Genomic DNA, 21709 nt, shown 5'->3' on the forward strand with positions numbered 1-21709 from the left:
CTACCTCTTTTAAGCTTCAATTCAAGTCTTTAATAATCTCTTTAATTATTCATCAATTCAATACATCAAAACTCCCCTCCTAAATTCCAATGTTTAGTTCTTAAATTCTTCCTTTGTTCTTCACATTCTTAGTTCTAAATTCTCTTTTCTACCTCTTTTAAGCTTCAATTCAAGTCTTTAATAATCTCTTTGATTATTAATCAATTCAATACATCAAAACCCACCTCCTAAATTTCAATGTTTAGTTCTTAAATTCTTCCTTTGTTTTTCAAGTTCTTTTCATTCAATTTAGCATTCCTACGTCTCAAGTTTTCAATTCATTAGCTATAATCATTATCTAAATTAATTTTTTCATATTCGTCCAGTTATTTTCCAAGCTCAATTCGTCGATTTAGAGTTTGTTTTTGCTTTCGATTTCTTCTACATATTTGTTCATGACTTCCTGAAGTTCAATTTAACCTTTTGATTTGCCCAATTCCATATCCAGAAACTCCGTTTACAAGCCAATCTTTACACCTGAAATTGTTTTAGACATTCTGTTTCCAACTTTTATCATAATTCGTCCAGTGATTTTCTAAGCCCTTCTTTGTCCATTTAAATTTCGTTTCAGCTTTCGCTCTCTTCTAAATATTTGTTTTTGACTTCCTGAAGCTCAATTTAGCCTTTTACTTTTCTTGATTCCGTATTCGTAAGCATCCATACGGTCCCTCTGTAGTTGAAGGTCAGGTCCGCTCCATACTTACCTACTACAAGTGAGAAATTTTCTAGATCAATTCTGATCTTGCCAACCGACCGCTGCACCTGAGGACCTCAAGCCGACAACAAAATTCAACGTCCATGCGAGATAGCTATTGTGGTTCCGAGTTTGTCATTGAATTTCAATTTTTTTTATTTGCATTTCAATTCATATATTAATTTGTTTTCTCAATTCAATTGAATTATCTATATGCTAATATAGAGATATTTCAATTGTAATTAATTTCATTATTTTATATGAACACATGTAATCATCAATATTTATATCAATAAATACACATTTTCACCAAATCTCGTGCCAATTTCGCATTTTTAATTTTCTTTATTTTACTCATCTTTCACTTAATCGCATTAGCTTAAATAAAATAATTATCTAGTAAAGTTTATATAACGGTGCTAGAGACCCAAGATGGACTTTTTCAATTCTTGTGCCTCTTGTCAATTGCCTCTAGTTTTTAAGTTTTGGCGCGCAAATCCATAAACCTAACCCATTTTTAATTGAGAAATAATTTCTTTGGCACGCCCGCACCCTAACCACACGTGATAAGTTTGAAATTTAGCATATTCGCAAATTATCGCTAATATTTACAAATTCAGTTTTTTAATTATTTTAAATCATTTCTTTTTAAAATAAATAATCACGATAATAATTTTTAACGAAGTGAATTAAATTAAATTTGTAAATTGCACAAAGCAAATAATTTTTATTTAAAAACTTTTAAACCACATATATTGTTTTTACAAATTCATCAAATATAATTTTTATTTTTATTAATTAGTTAGTATGTTTTTTTATCCTTCTAGCAAGTGGATGGTTTAGTTAGAATTATTTCTGAAATTATTGATTGTAATTTGATAGAAAATACCTCATTCTAATCTAGAAATGACAAAAGGATCAAGCAATCAATTACAACGATTATTGAGGTTCGTTAATCTTTCTAATTATTAAAAATAATTCGTAATATTCAAATTGTTCATTCGCATTGTCCAAATAATTAAACGTATGAAAAAGAAATACTAGAGGGTATTTTAGTAAATTTAAGGTGGGATGTAACCTTTGTTTGTACTCATTGATAGATCCAAGAAGCAATAGATTCAATTCTGAATCTCATGGTCATGGATGGGCTTTATTATGATTGAATTGAAAATAATTGACGCAATTATCTTATGATATAACATCCACAATAATAATCAAACATTCCCATCCTAAATTAGATCTTTAAAAAAAATTGATCAATTCGATCCAGTCCTAGCGTACGTAAAAGGTTTTAATTAGGAAATAATCAACATAAAAAATATCTAATAAGTCTCGAACCGAAAAATCGGACATAATATAAAAAAATGATCAATTATAAGTTGTAGGTAGCTTTAGATAATTTCTTTTTCAATTAAAATATGATGAGATATCTCGAGGATCGTCTGCTGAGTTCTTTTATCCTCCACTGTGGAAGGCTCTTGGTATACATTTTAATTGTTAACTTAGTGAAATAAAAAAGAGAGCTTGGAGAGAGAAGAGATTTTGAACCTTTTCTTTGGTTATCATCTACCGTATTTATAACTTTTACGTTGTGATGAAAAGATTAGGATACCCTTAATTCGATCCATTTATCGGAGGATCTAGGTTTCCATGATTATTTGGGTGCTTCTAAATCATGGATTTAGCTTGAGGTCTAGTTTGTTTTGGGCCTCCCTTGTGGAAACCACTTGCCACCTCAGGAAGTCTCCTCATCCCAAGTGGCGGAAGAGATGATGGCATTTTGATGCGAATTGATTCGTCTGGTCGAGGACACATGGTAGGAACCTTACAATGTGGAAGTGCATTAATGCGTTTGGAGGATACTTAGAATTAAAGATATTTGATTTTTTGGTGTCGTTTTTCAAACTTAGGAACCATGACCAAAGTGACGGTTTGTCTTTCCATCAAGTATTATAAATAAGACATCTTGGCTTTTCGTTAGGTCATTTTCTTTCTTATCTTTTCTAGAGATACCTTTGTGTTGCTTTGAAGGAATTTGACATCTTTAAGACTTGTCGAGTATGATTCTAGCTTCCGGGAGTGTAAAGTCATCAAAATTTTGTCAATCGTGAGGTCAGTCCACTTTGCATTTCTTCACAGAATTTTAGTTTGTCATTACTTTAAGGTGTGTATTATTTGAGTAAATAGTTCTCTACAAATCACAATTTTCTGAAATTTTTACCATGAGTATGTCCAGGGAAGCATCTAGCACGCCTTCGACATTTAAGGAGCCATCATCTGAGAAGGGGATTTCCAACAAACCTTTGACATCTTAGAAGCGGTCAAAGAAGAAGAATGAAAAGAAGGTCGACCTTGGAGGATGAGGTCAAGTGAATCGTTAGGGAAATTTTGTGGTGCCCATAGTTCTCCATGAGGTGTATAAGAGGGCGACTAACAATTTGAAGGCAATGTACCGCCACTTTGTTGACAAAATATAACTGAAAGGTTTAAGGTGAAAGGAAACTTTAGAGGGAAAAGGTTTGACCCTTTCAAAAGGCCTCTGAATCCGAAGTTCGGGAGACTTGGATGATGCATACAATATATATAATCATTAAGAAGGACTTGGGTGCGATCTCGATAATATACTAAATAGGGATGCCACATCGCCTATCTGCAACTAGATTGACCGAGAGAGCGAATGATCCAATACAACAAAACGAAATGATTGTTTATGAGGATCAGCTGGATGTCGACATGTGATTGTCACTGTTGTGGGGTGGTTCTTTTTTTAACTGTTGTAGGAGTTTAACTTGGCTAATGGGAAAATAATTGGTAATGGGTGGAGTATGATGGTGGCGATGTATTCATTATATCGGGAAATCAAGGTTCAATTGACAAGGTTTGTCTTTAGGAAGTTCTTCACTCCTATAGTTGGGTAGAAGTCCAAGCATATGCATTGGGCCACGCAAAATTTAATATGCTATGTTGGTTATCGGATAAGCCATCGGAATGGAGACATCATTACTTTAAGGTGGAGACTACGAACTTGGCATTCATGTACCCTGTGAAATAAAACCATGACCTAACGTCCCTAGAAAGTTGGTTGGTCGAGAGTAACTTGGCTACAAGGGAAATGGATGTGTTTCTGTGGTTGAAGGGCATCATTTGTTCACTGAAGCGTGATTTCAAGGAGTTCATTACCAGCTTATTGGAATCCTACTAATTATATATTCTAAGTGGCAGATGGGGTACCTCGAGGGTATAAAGGAGGAAGACTTGTTGAAATATCTAAAGGGTAGGGGGTTGATAGTGGGAGACCTAGAGGATTTAGAAGCCACCAGAGTAACTGTGGCAGGGCATCAGTAACTTATCAAAAGTACATGTGTGGAGATGTATATGTTGTGACTATTTTTACTTCATATTTTCTTTTGAAACTAACATTGTCTTTTTGCTTATGTTTTGTAGGTGCAAAGGATGTTGAGTACTTGAAATTATTCTCTTTGGACCTTGATCGGATTGAGTTCAATTTTGAATTGATGCATCTTGGTCAGACATATACCACTTGTTTTCCCAAAATAAGGTGACTTCTAGCAAGTATACTAGGACGGAATTCAGATTATGCCTCCCTAATCTTACATTGCCAAGCAACAAGAATCCAACAGTCTATTCATATGACATTTCACACAAGTCTCCACGAATTTGGCTCAAATTTTTCTCGACTCATGGAAGAGAACAAGCAATGTCTAACCGAATTAGGATGATTCAAGCACAAACTATACCTCAATAATTTATCTATGACAACCACAACTTGATAACTATGCTATTTCACATAAGCGTCGAGTTCTGGATATTGACTATGAACTCTGCCCCCTGAAGGGATCGAATCTCATAGAATTTCATCACCCATAATCGTATGGGAGTATGCATTTTCTATTTAGCATTCACATCTCAATTCCCTTTTGTTCGCACTCCCACACATTAGGTATAAGTCTCGCACAATGGCCCTGGTAAACCACATGCTTTTTGTCAAACCGAAAAGCATCACAAAATATTTTCGTTAAAGCATCGTAAAATTTCCATCTGTCAATTCGTAGGGGTTAGGATCTTTAGCATCGCTAGCCCGCATCATGAAAGACTTGCTTGTTGGTCCCTTGTAGGATTTCAAGTATAGTTCCAAGGGGAGGTTAGGAACTATTTAAACTTTTTCGCAATTAGGGCAGACTTCTTTTTCTAAGGAAAAAGGTTTTAACAGCGGCGCTGAGTAAACAGCAAGATACTGGCTTAGTCAACTGGTGACTAGGTCAGTTTCTCAGCTTGAGTCAGGAGATAGCACTTAGAGTCTATTTCTGAGCTCAGACGTTTAACGCGCACAACTCAACTTGACCTCTTTACTTGGTCAGTTTTTGGTTATTTTAAGCAAGCAATATATATAAGGAGTTAAAGGTAAGAAATACTTTACTCAGCAGATTTATCCAGGTTCGGCTTCTTCTAAGCCTACGTCCTGTCCCCGGAACACGTTCCGAGATTTCGAATCCTCTACTGAGCTCTTTAAAGGTAGAGCCTCAAACCTTTTACAATCTTAAAAACCGAGTATAACAAGAGTACCTTCCTCTATACCTCTACTCAGTCCTAATCTCACGCTAAGTACTATAACCGAGTACTCAGCCTCTCCTTTCTATCTTCTAGAAATGATAAGTGTTTGTCCTATACAAAGATTTGCTAAGACACTTTAGACGATTGAAATAATCACTCTAGACTTTTACACAGATATAAGAATTGTAGTGTAAGATTTGCTTTGCTTCTTTGCTTGCAGAACTTGTGTAGAAATTTGGTCAGCGTAATGGCTTGATCAAGTTCTGTGTAGAATGAAGCATCTGATGGCACTATTTATAGAGACGTCTAGGCATCGGTCATTTCGAATTTCGAAATAACCGTTGGAGGGAAACGGCTTCCTGTCGTTGTCATCCTGACTTGCTCAAAGCTCTCGGCCAATCAGATTTGTGTATCTTCTATCCTCGGTCAGCTCAGCAGACTGTCTCTCCTTTTATGGTAAAGTCAACTGGACAGCATACTGTGTCGTCTGAACTTTACCCGAAGGGGAAATACTTTGTCTGGAAGTTTTCCTTAGCCAGCTGCTGTCTTGTACTCTTTGTCGAGTCTACTCAGCAGCTTCATCTTGAAGTTATTCCCAAAGGTCTTCTAGATCCTTCTCATGCTGAGTTGCATTCTGTCCAAAACGGCAACGTTTTGACAAACGCGGGCCGAGTTGTACTGAGTTGTTTGACTTGGGCTTTAACACTTGTATTGGGCTTGGGCCTTTTAATTCTTGTGTCTTATAAACAGTTTTAACTCAACATTGAACAAACACATTAGAAGAATAAATCAAAGCATTTAAACTTAGTGTGTTTAGAATATTTTACTTAAACAATTTTGTCAAATCAAAATTATGTGGAAAGGTGTTTCAACAAACTCCCCCATTTTGATGTTGACAAAACTATTCAGCGAAGAACTCAGTATTGAGCTCCCCCATGATAGTTGACCTATTTCAACTTAGCAAACTCCCCCGTAAGGGTTGAGCTACTGACTTAGTTTTACTCTAAACATTTAAAGGTTTAATTCGAGTAAGTCTAAGGTCAGTTTTCAGATATAGGTCAGCTTATTAAACATATTCTATTTACTCAGTATTAAGCGGAAGGTTTAATCATATAGAGTGCGCTGAGTAATTTATTGTTCAATGGATTCTTAACAAACAATGTTTTATAAGCACATAGGACAATGTCAAACATGTTATCAGTATTTGATTCAGTCAATAAGATTTATAAGTATAAAACATAGCTGATTTAATTGAAGATACGTAATGACTCAGTACACAGTAACATATATTAACATATATCATAACTCAGGAATAGGAATAAAAGATGCAAATATGATATATTGATAGTAGTCAGTGTTTTCACAACAAAACTTATAGATAAGGCATATAGATTACATCTGACTTAGTCTATACTGAGCTAGCCTATCTATTTCTTTTTCTTGTGTTGCGACTGACTTCGCTCATGCTGAGCTCTAGCTGCTTGTTCTTTCTCCCCCGTTTTGTCAACATCAGGAGGAGGAAGTCTGAAAGCATCAGTTAAGACATCTCGAGTCAGTTCTTTAGACAGCTCCTTAAGTTTCTCAGCGCTTTCGTTGACGCCGTCAAAAATTGCAACTCCATCAGCTGATACCTCTTCGGGTACGTTGAGTTCAGCAGCACTGAGCATGTTTACGCTAAATGCTTGAGCTTTGCCTTGCCAGATGAGAGCTTCAGTAAGACCAACAAAGATTTGGTGAAAGGTCTTTAAAAGGGCTGTGTCATAATACTGACGTTGAATATTGTTATAACGAATGTGGTTGAAGGTTTGTTGTATGATAGACTGCATCTCATTCTGTTTCATTACGTCAGTATCCATTTCTTACTTATTCAGATTCAGCAAGCGAATAGCCTCACCAATTTGCTCTACTGAGCACTGATTGTAAGAAACCATTTGCTCGTTGGTCTTGAGTTGCTCGGTGTGAAGCTGAGCAAAGAGCATCTTGATTTCAGATGAAGTGGCATAGTCGGGATTCACAGCTGACAAGTTCTGGATTTGTTGTTGTAAAGAGTTCAAGTGTTGCACAGTTGTCAGCTGGATTTCAGCCAGCCTGGCGATTGAATCCTGCTTTGCTTGCTGTGCTTGAAAGGTAATGATTACATTCAGCAAGTCCTTGAGTCCCTTAACTTCGTTGAGAAGTTGAGTGACCTGGGAAAGCTGAGTATTCTCAAAAGTTGAAGACCCAGCAGCAGCAGGAGTGGACTATTGAAGGTCTTTGATCAATGCTTGCACTGAGTCAATGATCTTTTTGCCGGACTCAGTGGCATTCAGATAGCTTTGTGAGCCTTCAGGGACATCAGTGTGACCGGAAGGAAGAGGAGTGAAAGGAGTGACCTGGTCAGTGACTGGAATAACATTTTCAATCTGCACTTGAGTGTTAGGTATAGTTGATTGATCGGCAGAGAATTGAGTTGGAGAAGTGGTAATCCGAATACTGTCTGTGTTGACGGCAGAAGTGTGTGTAGTCAGCACCATGCTTGAAGAAATAGCATTCACAGTAATCGGCTCAACCTAACTGGTTGAGGTGGCGGAAGCATTTTGGTCGGCATGTTCCTGTTGAGAAGAAACAAAGGCTTGCTTTTCTAATGACGCTGATGTAGTGGAGGTTGGTTGGCGTTTGAAAAATTTGAGCTTTACTGATGAGGGGTCCTTGGTTGTCATTGAAATGACAAAGTCAGGAAGAGTTGGTGGTGGCACAAAATCTTCACTGACAGGCTTCTCACTGGCCTTAACCAACTTTCTTCTTCTACGAGGTGGAGTGACAGTTTGACTAGGATTTCCTGAGTGAGAAGGAGAAGATTCGTGTTGCTCATCATGAGGCTGGTCAGCTTGTTCTTGGACTGGATCAACATTGTGTTGATCAAGTACTTGCTCATCTCCAGCGGCAAACCCAGCATTGGCCTGCTCAGTCTCATGTTCACTGGCTGTCTCCTCAGAGTCCTCAGCATCATCTTGACTGCTGGCCTCTTCTTCTTCTTCTTCTGTACTATCACCATCAAGTTCTTCCTCAACTTGTGAGATGAAATGATCATCCAGTTGTACCTCATGTTCTTCAGACTCAGTTATTGTACCTTGACACTAGGTGAAGTGAGAGTCACCCGGTATAACAAAGTCAGTAGGTATGGCGTTGAGGGGAGTCAGTGTAGAAGGTTTCTACTTCTTCTGAGGTTGCTCAGTAGTTTCCTCAGTTCCAAGCACACCTTGCCTGCTTCGTTTCTCAGCTGACTTACCAGCTGACTTCTGTCTTTATGCTGGAGACTCAACATTTTTGGAAGGAGTCTCAGCAGTTTTGTCTTTTGCGGGAAGCTGGGGCCTTAGTCCTTCTCCCTTTCTTTGGCTCACCAGTTCCCTCAGCTTGTCCAGCAGCAGCATCAGCTTTACCTTTCTTCAAAGGCTGTCCAAATTTCAATGCTCTCAGCGAGGCAGTTGTTATCTCAGATCCTCGAGTCTTCTCCTCACCTTCGAGATCAACTTTATGGTCGATGAGGATTCTTGTGATGATTGATCCTAGCCTCAGCGTACCAGAGCTGGGTAGGAAGCCAGCGACAAGAAAAACTGGCATATTGATTGGAGTGTACGTCAACATATGCCATATAAAGCATTGCTCGAAGTTTGTGTTGGTCCCTGGTAATTAGTTCCAATGGGGGGTTAGGAACTAATATAACTTTTTCGTGTTTTAATTGACCTGACCAGAAGTTATTTTGAAAGTTTATTAACTCAGCCTTTGGTCAGCTTGGTGAGATATATCACAGGACAGCTTTAGTCAGATGTTGACCAAAGTTGTTTCCTTGAGAGTTAGGAATTGACACTCTTGGAGGTCAGCTTCTAACTCAGCACCACTTACTTACTCAGGATCAGCTTAGGCAATTTATATGCTGAGTAAATAAAGCAAACAACAAATGCAGTTATAAGAGAGAGTTTAGAGATTACTCAGTATCACTTACCCTGGTTCGGCCTCTCTGCCTACGTCCAGTCCCTAGAGTCCTCCGGGCTTTTTGAATCCAATACTGAGCTCTTTAATGGTAGAGCACAAACCAATTACAAGGCAGTTGAATATGCAAGAGTACCTTCCTCTATTCGTCTACTCAACTCCTACTAAGTGCTACAACCCAGCACCTAGATTTCTCTACTGCTGAAATGCTTACAACCAAACACTCAGCTTTACACTCTCAATATTCCTGTTGATCACAGACTTGTTCCTTTTTGAACTAAAGAACACTTTAGATGATTACAACTCAATCTATCTTTTACACATAGAATAGAAACGTCGGTGTAAGATTCCTTTTTGTATTTGAGTGCTTTTGAAACTTTCTCTCTTGTATTTTTCTTTTGATACTTCCGTATGTTTTAAGTTCTTCGATTGTCCTTTTATAGAAGAAAATCTGTGGACTTGATTGTTTTGAAATGTCTTGACCGTTGCTACCAAAACGGCTCTTTTGGGGAACAATCTCTGGAAAGATTCAGACTGCACCACCATTCCCTTTCTCTGTTCTCTTCAGGCGTCAGGTTTGTCTTCTAGCGTCTGGTTTGTTTGTTTGTGCCAGTTGTCTGTTTCCAATAATCCAACGTCCCATGACTCTCAGAATTAGTCTTTTAGGTGTCTTCGAGGTTCCAATTATTGGTGCAGAAGATTTGCAGACTTTGTCTTTTTGTGAACGAATCCTTCATGCTGTCCTGACTATTACTCAGCTTCGTTTGTTCTTTTCGAATGTGTCACGGTTTATGCTGAGTTCCTACAAGGTCAGCTCCATTTTATTTAACGCTCCTGAAGAAGTCTTCAGCTTTAGTCAGCTTCGTTTTGTTCCTGAATTTTAGCTCCACTCAGCTTCTATTCTGTCATGCTGAGTTCCTTTCTACTCAGCTTCGTTTGTGCTGACTTTTGTCATGTCTCTACTTTATATATTTTTGCACTCAAGATTTAACAAACATATTAGTACAATTAAATCAAAGCATCTAAATTTAATTGCCTCTTAATCATGGATGATTTTGTCAAATCAAAATCTTGTGGAAAGGTGTTTCAACAAACTCCCCCATTTTGATGTTGGCAAAATACATAATTACGGAACTCAGTTATAAGTTGCCCCATGATTGATATTTTTGAAATGACTCCCCCCCATAAGGGTTGCATTCATTTTATTCTAAGCCTTCCAAGATCTAATTTCATTAGACTTGTTATATTTGTGTATACTGACTTAGTTTTGGAAAGATGTTGTCTCTTAGTTTAGTTTTAGTGTTAATGCGGTTAACCTTTTTGATTTGTTTGTTCAAACTTGATTAGTCAGATCAGGAAGAAAAAACTGATATTGTGATATTGGATTTAAACAACAACAAAACAAAGCATGTTAACTTAAACAGTAGAGAACACAAAAAAAACAGGTAACAGGATATGGTGACAAATCTCTAGACACAAACTGGCTAGATTTACTTCTTCTTGCTTTGAGCTGAGGGATCAACATAAGCAATGCCTTTTCCTTTGCTTCCAGACGTAGACGCAGTTCCTAAAGGCTGAGGCTGAGTTCCTCTTTTACTTGTCTCCCCCGTTTTGCCATCATCGGGGTGGTAAAGGAAGGTCTTATTCCTGGCGGCAGAGCCGAGGTAGTTAGAGTAGCGCTGAAGCCGTTTTGTGCTTTCACCCAAACTGTCAATGACAGGAATGCTATCGTCCTGGATGTGCCTGGGGATCCGAAGAGAGCTGATGATCATGCTGAGGAGACATTCATGGGCTTTGCTCAGGCAGGAAATTGAGCTGGTGACCTGACCATAAGATTGATGGAATAGTTTGAGCAGAGCAGAGTCATAAAACATGCGCTGGGCATTGTTGATCCGCATGGCCTTCATGATAGCTTGTGAAAAGCTCATGAGTTCTGTGTTAGATACGGGATCAACATCCATCTGGGTTCTATCAATGTTAAGGAGTCTGACTACCTCACTTAATTGGTCAATGGTGCACTAAGAGGAAGAGGATACTAAGTCACGTGTACTCATCAGCTCAGCTTGAAGCTTAGTGAAGCATTGTTGGAGTTCGGTAGAGGTGACAAACTCAGTATTGCTGGATGGATTGGATTTAGTTAGCTCAGCATATAGCTTGGTGAAGCAATCTTGCAACTGAGCAGATGTTGCAGACTCAGTATGGGCAGTTGCTTTAGAGGGGGTCAGTTCCGCTGCTAGCTTAACAAAACAGTTTTGAAGCTCAGTGGAAGTGACGTACCCTGGATTGGCTTCAGACAGTTGTTGAAGTTTCCCTTCAAGAGAGTTCATATGAGTGGCCATTGTAAGCACTAATTCAGTCAGTTTGGCCATTTGCTCTTGGGTTGGTTGCTTAGTTTGGACTGCAGTGATAATACTGACCAGATCTTTTAGGCTACGTAGTTCATGCAGAAGCTGAGTGATACCTGTCATGTGAGAGGACTCAGCTTGAGTGGATTGGTAACCTTCAGCTTGAGTAGGATGAAAATCTTGAAGCAAGGACTGAGCAGACGCAATGACCCGACGGCCAGACTCAGTTGCATTCAAGTATGCAAACTTAGCAGCATTGGACTCAGAGGCTGGTGCAGGATTTTCTGATGGAGGTGTTGGTTCCTTGCCATATTGAGTACCTGGACTTTGATGGATTTGTTGAGCTGAGTCATCAACATTTTGTGTTGGAGGTGGAATTGAGGTATGAGTTGGCTTATTTTGAGCAGTTTGACTTGGATCTACAGGGTTTTTGGCATGTTCCTCATCCTGAGTAACAGAGGCTTGCTTTTCCGCTAGATCTTCTGGTGGAGATTCAGTTGCATTTGAAAAATACTGGAACTGAATTGTAGAGAGGTTAGTTTCAGGCTCGTTAATGGGAAAGTCGTTCATGAGATCAAGTTGCTTCTGCGCTTTCTTCTTTAATCTTCGTCGGGTCTCAGTTTTTGGCGGTGAATGGTCAGTTCGAAGACCTTCACTAGACTCAATAGCAACTGTCCCCTCTTCTGCAGGTTGCTCAACATTACCTTCTTTCCTTTTCTGCTCAGCATCATCATTGGGGTATTCTTCTTCTTCAGTATTAACTTGTTGGTGCTCAACATGTTGCTCATCTTCCTTTTCTTGGTCAATCCCATGACCTTCAGGTTGAGTGGAGGCTAGTGGGACAACTTCTACTATCTTTAAAGAGTTACCCTTTTTCTTCTTCTTTAAAGGGGTTTCAGGAGTTTCTTCGTGCTCATCCTCAGGCTCTTCTTGCCTCTTTCTTTTCTCAACATACTCCTTACCCTTGTCAGATTTAGCTTTGTGTCTTGATGAAAGCCTTACTTTCTTTGGAACAGAATGAATGTCCTTGGAGCAAGTTTCTACAGCCTTCCTCTTCTTCCCTTTTTCAGGCTGAACTATCTCAGGTGACTCAGTATGAGCCTCAACATGTTTTGCAGGCTCAGCTTCAGGTTCCATTTCTGGTTGCTCAGCTTCTTCATCTTCCTCAGCATCTCCAGCTCCTTCATACCCCTTCAAGGGTTGATTATACAATAGTCCATTCAGTAGGACTGCAGTGATTTCACTTCCCAACAAACTCGTCTCATCCATGGTCTCTATTTTCTTGTCCTGTATAATTTTCGTAATAAGTGAACCCAAGCGTAGTTTCTTACCGCTTCGTTGAAATGCTCCAACTAGAAACACGGGAAGATTGAATGGAGTGGAGGTCAACATGTGTCAGATAAAGCACTGTTCGAAGTTTGATGCGGAGGAGGCTGAGCTGAGTTTGGGAAAGATGAAGTTAGTCAGCATGAAGTGGACCATCTTTTGTTCTTTACCCATACAGGTACTGGGTATTTCCCCTTTATGATCTTTGGGTTTACAGAACCCCTTTAGCTTCTCAGATGTGGCTTTTGGTATTTTCTCCTTTGTTGTTCTAAATTGGATTCCTTTGTCTGGTATCTCTAATAGTGTGGCTAGATAGGCAGGGGTTATAACGATTTTCTGACCTTTCACAGTGGTTTCCAAATAATCAGAGTCGTCTGCATCAACCCGTAAATTCGAGTAGAATTCTCGAACTAACCTGGGGTAGGTTGTTCCTGGGAGAGAAAAGAGACCTTTCCAGTTGTTTTTCTCGATCCATTCACAGAATGGCGTCTCAGACGATACGAAGCTTGGAGAGAACCATCGGCATTTTAACACCTCCAGATTGTTAACTTTCGAGTGGACCTTGATCATCGTCCTCTCCCTTTCTATTGAAGGACCAGCATGGTCAGTGAGTTGGTCTGTGTTTTGAGCTTTTGGGGTTTTCTTTTTGCTGGGAGACATTTTTGACGATTTTGAAGTTCTTAGAGAGGAAGAAGTTTGGATTATAAACGTAAGGAATGACGAGTGGTTCTTCTATTTTTATATAAATTCATGAAGACCCTAAATCATTATCTAGCCGTTTTTCTCCTAGGGACGTTCAATCGACAGACATTTTGTCAATTATGACATCTTCGGCGCATGGGTTTTGCCATTAATGTGCGCCTTCCCAAGGTGTCAGAGGTTACACGTGTAGCTTCACTTTACGCGAGTGGGTTTTGCCTAGGTTTCGCTGGAATTCGAAGCGTCCATGATATTGAGTGCTTAGCGTTTGTGAAGACAATTTTCTATCTTTGATTGACTCAGCATAAGTTACATACTCAGCATGTGTATTTACTCAGCATAGAGTGATTTATTTATCTACTCAGCATGGGATGTTTACTCAACTTTTATGCCTACTCAGTATCGTTACTTAACATGTATGCATAGGGTGGCTTTTTCATTTTTAAGCTTAGTTGGGAACAGATATTTTACTCAACATGGCATTTGTACAATCATTTAAAGTGTCACTCACATGGCAATCATTCAATACAGATTTAGTTAGAGTGGATTTGACATACCAATTGCTTCCCTTAGTATGTTGAATTGCTCTCGTGCCAAGGGCTTTGTGAAGATATCTGCAAGCTGATCGTTTGTTGGCACGTAGGTCAGCTTGATCTCATCTTTTAGTACATGGTCTCTGATGAAATGATGCCTTATGCTAACATGCTTCATCCTGCTGTGTTGGACTGGATTTTTAGATAGATCAATGGCACTTTTGTTGTCGCATTTGATCTCTATTGTCTTTGTTTTGACTCCGTAATCCTCAAGCTGTTGCTTTATCCATAGGACTTGTGCAACACAGCTTCCAGCAGCCACGTACTCAGCTTCAGTTATAGACAGAGCAACGGATGATTGCTTCTTGCTAAACCAAGATACTAGGCAGCTTCCGAGGAAATGACATCCTCCTGAAGTACTTTTTCGTTCTAGCTTATCTCGTCCGTAGTCAGCATCAGTATATCCAATGAGTGTGAAGTCATTTGAGGTTGGATACCATAGACCTGCATCAACTGAGCTTTGCAAGTATCTAAAAATTCTTTTTACAGCAGTTAGATGAGATTCCCTGGGGTCAGCTTGATATCTAGCACAATAGCATACTGAGTATTGAATGTCTGGTCTACTAGCAGTGAGATAGAGCAATGAACCTATCATACCTCGATAGAGTTTAATATCAACTGACTTACTCTTTTCATCCTTGCATAGGACAGTATCAGTACCCATGGGGGTTGATATTGGTTTGCAATCTTCCATGCTGAATTTCTTTAACATTTCCTTGGTGTACTTAGACTGACTTATAAATATGCCATTCTTACCTTGCTTGATTTGAAGTCCAGGAAAGAAGTTGAGTTCACCCATCATGGACATTTCGAACTCAGTTTGCATCTGTTGGCTAAATTCTTTGCACAAGGATTCGTCAGTAGCACCAAAGATTATATCATCAACATATATTTGTGCGAGTAGGGTATGTTTGCCCTTTTTCTTAATGAACAAGGTTGTGTCTGCTTTTCCTTTGACATAGTTTCCGGTCAGCAGGAAGTTAGTCAGCCTCTCATACCAAGCTCTTGTAGCTTGCTTTAGGCCGTACAAGGCCTTTTTGAGTTTATAAACGTGGTTTGGAAACTTTGGATCTTCAAACCCGGGAGGTTGATTAACATATACCTATTCGTTTATAAACCCATTAAGAAAAGCACTTTTTACATCCATCTGATATAGTTTAAAGTTCATATAACTGGCATAGGCACACAATATATGTATTGCTTCAAATCTAGCAACGGGAGCAAATGTTTCTCCATAGTCTATACCCTCTTGCTGACTATAGCCTTGGGCTATAAGTCGGGCTTTGTTTCTAATCACATTTCCATGTTCATCTAGCTTATTTCTAAAGACCCACTTAGTTCCTATGGGCTTTTGATTCCTAGGTTTAGGTACTAAATCCCATACCTCATTTCTGGTGAATTGATCAAGCTCTTCTTGCATAGCATTGATCCAATACTCAGCTTGCTCAGCATCAGCAAAGTTCTTTGGCTCATGTATTGATACGAATGCAACATTGCTGAGGTATCTTCTAAGTTGATCCCTGGTCATTAGTTTGTTGTTGGCGGCATCAAGAATGGCTTGTTCTGTATGACCTCTTAGGATCTTTATTTCCTTGGGCAATGTTGAGTTGTTTGGAAGAGGTGTTTTTACAATCTCTACAGGAATAGATTGGTCAGCAAATGATATTTCAATTTCTTGCTTACCTTGGGTCAGCTCCTGTATGTTTGACACTGTGGCTTCTAGTTGATCAGCGGAAGCTGACCCTGGTTCATCTTCTTCAGGCTGAGCTGACTTACCTGTAGGGTTAGTCTCATCGAACTCAATATGTACAGAGTCTTCTACAATCTGGGTTCTTTTATTGAATACTCTATATGCTTTACTGTTTGTTGAGTACCCTAAAAAGATCGCCTCATCAGCTTTAGCATCAAATTTAGCAAGATTGTCTTTTGTATTGAGTATAAAACATTTACACCCAAAGGCACGAAAGTATCCAATGTTGGGCTTTCGACCTTTCCAAAGTTCATATGGGGTTTTCTTGAGTATCGGTCTGACTAGAGCCCTATTCAGTATATAACATGCCGTGTGAACAGCTTCACCCCAGAAGTACTTTGGAAGCCTATTTTCACTCAGCATTGTCCTAGCTATTTCGACAATGGTTCTATTTTTCCTTTCAACAACCCCATTTTGTTGAGGTGTTCTAGGAGCAGAGAAGTTGTGGTCAATACCACAGGTTTCACAGAATTCATCAAACTGTTGGTTTTTGAATTCTCCACCATTGTCGCTTCTGATGTGAGCTACTTTTAGGTCTTTGTCATTTTCAAGCTTTTTGATCAATGTGGTGAACATCTCAAAGGTTTCATCCTTGCAACTCAGCAAGATGATCCAAGTGTACCGAGAGAAATCATCTACAATAACCAAAGAAAATTTCTTACCTCCCAAGCTGAGTGGCTGGATAGGTCCGAAAAGATCCAGGTGTAGTAATTCCAACGGCCTTTTGGTTGAGACGATATTTTTGCTATGAAATGACTTTTTAGTTTGTTTACCCTGCTGACAGGCTTTACATAGTTGATCTTTTTCAAACTTTAATTTGGGTAATCCCTCAACTAATTGCTTTCTAGCTAATTTGGCAAGAAGGTCCATGCTGACATGCCCAAGTCTTCTATGCCATAGCCAGGAGTTGTCCTCTTTAGACACTAAGCATATATTTTTAGAAAACTGTTTTTCCAAGTTTAACATATATACATTTTCTACACGAGGGGCAGTTAAAATTAATTCATTTGTATTTCCCTCGAGTATTTGACACTTAGTATCATCAAATACAACCCTTCTGCCGCTCTTGCAAAGCTGAGCTACACTCAGCAGATTGTATTTGAGACCTTTAACTAAGGAGACAAACTCAATGGTTGGGTTACTTCCGATAGTACCTGAGCCGACTATCTTACCCTTCTTGTTGTCTCCAAAGCTTACACTTCCACCTCGTTTAAGCTCTAGTGTGATGAACTGATTTTCATCACCTGTCATATGCCTTGAGCATGCGCTGTCTATATACCATAGTTTTGACTTCTCCACACATGTCAAGCTGACCTGCAGTTTAAACTATTCATTTTTAGGTACCCAATTCCTTTTGGGTCCTTTCTTGTTAGTATAGATAGGTGCAAAGTCATATTTTAACTTGTGACGGCATACTTTTATGGTGTGGCCTGGCTTACCACAGAAGTCACAAAAAGATACCCTTTGCGGATTGAACTGAGTATAGTCAGCATTATTGTGTTGGGCATGCCAACATACTTTTGTGGTATGCCATTTTCTTTCGCAGAAGTCACATTGGACAGTCCGCTTGTTATTCCAACACACATCCTTTGTGTGTCCCCTTTTTCCACAACATTCACATTGAGTGACTTGCTTATGCTGACTATTATTTGCGTACTCAGCATGGGCTTTATTTCTGTTTGAGCCCTTCCCTTGACTCTGTAATGTTGTGATATCCTTTCTAAGTTTCTTTGACTCAGATTGAACCTCCGTGACAAACTTATGTAAGATTTGCATGTTGGTATGCAAGTCAGAGTTGTCCTGGAGAAGATATTGGAGGTCACTCAGCTTGACCTCTTCAATCTCATCACAGCGCCTGCTGAGTGCCTTAATCTTTTTGTTACACTTCTTAGTTAGTGTATATAAGTCACTCAGGGCATTTACCATTTCATTTCTAAGCAAAAGTAAAGATGTTACCTCATTGTTGTGATTCTCTTGGTCAGTTTCATCAGAAAGGTCAGCATGCTCAGATTGGGATTGGTCAGCTCCATCATCTGCCATAAAACATATGTTGGCTGTTTCATTTTGCTCAGCTTCAGATGATGTTGACTCATCACTGTCACTCCATGTGGCTACCATAGCCTTTTTGCTTCCCTTCTTTTCTTTCTTGAGGTTGGGACAGCTTGACTTGATGTGCCCGGTTTGATGAAACTCAAAACATGTGACAGATTTCGAGATGTCCTTCTTGTACTTGTCACTTGACTCAGCTTTGTACTTATCATTTCTTCTAAATGATCTTTTGCCATTTCTATCATTTCTCATGAACATCTTTTTCATCTTTCTGGTGAACATGGCCAATTCCTCATCATCAGTTGACTCCGCTTCAGTTGAGTCAGCTTTCATGACAAGGGATTTTTGTTTCTTATCTTCTGATTTTTCTTTCTCTTTGGCTTCAAAGTTTTTCATAGAGATTTCATGGGTCAGCAGGGATCCGATCAGCTCATCATATTTGTAGGTAGTCAAGTCTTGAGCTTCTTCTACGGCTGTTTTCTTTGCTTGCCAGCTCTTGGGCAGACTTCTCAGAATTTTCTTTACCTGTTCTTCTTCAGTGAAGTTCTTTCCAAGCCTTTTTAGCTCATTTATAATGTTTGTGAACCTTGCGTTCATTTCTGAGATGTCTTCATTCTCCTTCATCTCAAACAGTTCGTAGAGTCTCATATGTTGATTGACTTTAGACTCCTTAACTTTGCTTGTGCCTTCATAGGTTACTTCAAGCTTCTTCCAAATCTCCTGTGCTGACTCACAACCTGAAATCTTATTGTATTCTGCAGCATCTAACGCACAGTGAAGCATGTTTATAGCCGAAGCATTATTTTGTAATTTTCTGAGGTCATCCTCTGTCCACTCAGCCTCACTCTTAACAATTTTCTCATTGTTAATAGTTTTGTATGGCACATGTGGACCTTGAACAATTGCAAGCCATGCACTCATGTTTGTGGCTTGAATAAAGTTCTTCATCCTATTCTTCCAGAATATATAATTTGATCCAAAGAATAGGGGTGGTCTAGTGATTGATAATCCCTCAGGGAGTATCTGTGTTGTTTGGTTTCCAGGAAGGAAACGAGTGCTATTCTCACCCATTTTTAGGGATCAGCTCAAGATTGTTAAATCTTAGAGTAGTGAGCTTTTGCTCTGATACCACTTGTTGGTCCCTGGTAATTAGTTCCAAGGGGGGTTAGGAACTAATATAACTTTTTCGTGTTTTAATTGACCTGACCAGAAGTTATTTCGAAAGTTTATTAACTCAGCCTTTGGTCAGCTTGGTGAGATATATCACAGGACAGCTTTAGTCAGATGTTGACCAAAGTTGTTTCCTTGAGAGTTAGGAATTGACACTCTTGGAGGTCAGCTTCTAACTCAGCACCACTTACTTACTCAGGATCAGCTTAGGCAATTTATATGCTGAGTAAATAAAGCAAACAACAAATGCAGTTATAAGAGAGAGTTTAGAGATTACTTAGTATCACTTACCCTAGTTCGGCCTCTCTGCCTACGTCCAGTCCCCAGAGTCCTCCGGGCTTTTTGAATCCAATACTGAGCTCTTTAATGGTAGAGCACAAATCAATTACAAGACAATTGAATATGCAAGAGTACCTTCCTCTATTCGTCTACTCAACTCCTACTAAGTGCTACAACCCAACACCTAGATTTCTCTACTGCTGAAATGCTTACAACCAAGCACTCAGCTTTACACTCTCAATATTCCTGTTGATCACAGACTTGTTCCTTTTTGAACTAAAGAACACTTTAGATGATTACAACTCAATCTAGCTTTTACACATAGAATAGAAACGTCGGTGTAAGATTCCTTTTTGTATTTGAGTGCTTTTGAAACTTTCTCTCTTGTATTTTTCTTTTGATACTTCCATATGTTTTAAGTTCTTCAATTGTCCTTTTATAGAAGAAAATCTGTGGACTTGATTGTTTTGAAATGTCTTGACCGTTGCTACCAAAACGGCTCTTTTGGGGAACAATCTCTGGAAAGATTCAGACTGCACCACCATTCCCTTTCTCTGTTCTCTTCAGGCGTCAGGTTTGTCTTCTAGCGTCTGGTTTGTTTGTTTGTGCCAGTTGTCTGTTTCCAATAATCCAACGTCCCATGACTCTCGGAATTAGTCTTTTAGGTGTCTTCGAGGTTCCAATTGTTGGTGCAGAAGATTTGCAGACTTTGTCTTTTTGTGAACGAATCCTTCATGTTGTCCTAACTGTTACTCAGCTTCGTTTGTTCTTTTCGAATGTTTCACGGTTTATGCTGAGTTCCTACAAGGTCAGCTCCATTTTATTTAACGCTCCTGAAGAAGTCTTCAGCTTTAGTCAGCTTCGTTTTGTTCCTGAATTTTAGCTCCACCCAGCTTCTATTCTGTCATGCTGAGTTCCTTTCTACTCAGCTTCGTTTGTGCTGACTTTTGTCCTGTCTCTACTTTATATATTTTTGCACTCAAGATTTAACAAACATATTAGTACAATTAAATCAAAGCATCTAAATTTAATTGCCTCTTAATCATGGATGATTTTGTCAAATCAAAATCTTGTGGAAAGGTGTTTCAACAGTTTATTGCTGATGTAGTGCAGTTGATCTTCGGGTAGATGAAGTAGGTCAACAAGTAATGAGCCATCTTCTGGTGCTGACCTATAGATGAAGCTGAGACTTCTCCTGAGTGGCCCTTAGGTTTGCAGAAGTTGTGTGCATACCCAGTGCCATCCTGATCTCCAGATCTCCTCAGCCTTGCTCCCTCAGTTTTTAATTTGAGCAGATTGCCTAAGTAGAGAGGGTTGATGAAGATGGTTTTCTCTTTCACCACTGTACATAGATAGTCAGTGTTGTCATTTGCAACGCGGAGGTTATGGTAAAACTCCCTTACCAGGTCAGGGTATGTGTCATCCCTAACCAAAAACAGCTCCGTCCAGCCATTTTGTGAAATCCACTCGCAGAAGGGTTGTTCGTTTTGTACGAAGTTTTCTGATACCCATCTTGAGGGCTCAACTTTCCATTCACGGACGTTTTCAAAAACCTTTGAGTAGGTCCTGACTTTTACAGGCTTTCCCTGACCAGAGGTTTGGCCAGCTTTTCCTTTGCTCGGCGAGGTGACTTTGGTAGGTTCCGACACAGAGGTTTGCCTGGAAGTGTCATTGGAGCTGGGCTTAGAGTGGCCAGCACCGGAGATGTTGTAGGAAACCTTAGTCATAGTTGAGGATGGAAAAGCTTAGAGGGTTTTTTAGAGAGAAAGAATTTCTTTGCCAGAGAGTTCGATAAGCGTAAAGGATAAAAATGGGGAATTACCCATTATTTATAGAGGTGAGGAATGGATCTTATCGAATCCATGTGTCAGTTTTGCCTCGGGATTGTGAACCGACAATAATCCTGGCATTTATGACACATTCGGTGCGTACGTCATCCTAGGTGACTATACGCGTGCTTTTGCAATGATTCTAACGGGTATAACACTCAGCGTTTAGAATACTAATCGTTTGATATTCTGAGTGGTCAGTATTGCACAATGGGATGATTTCTAAGTTTAAATTTAAACTAACTTACTCAGTGTGCAAGTTTACTCAGTATTTGCTGTTTAATTAATTTCAATGAGTACACAGCAAAAGCAATCATTCAGCATAGTAATTCACTCAGCATGCATATTCATTTAGTTCAGGAATTTACTGAAGAGGATTAAACATACCAATAGCT

This window comes from Euphorbia lathyris, chromosome 5, assembly GCF_963576675.1.
Source record: "Euphorbia lathyris chromosome 5, ddEupLath1.1, whole genome shotgun sequence".
Lineage (NCBI taxonomy): Eukaryota > Viridiplantae > Streptophyta > Magnoliopsida > Malpighiales > Euphorbiaceae > Euphorbia > Euphorbia lathyris.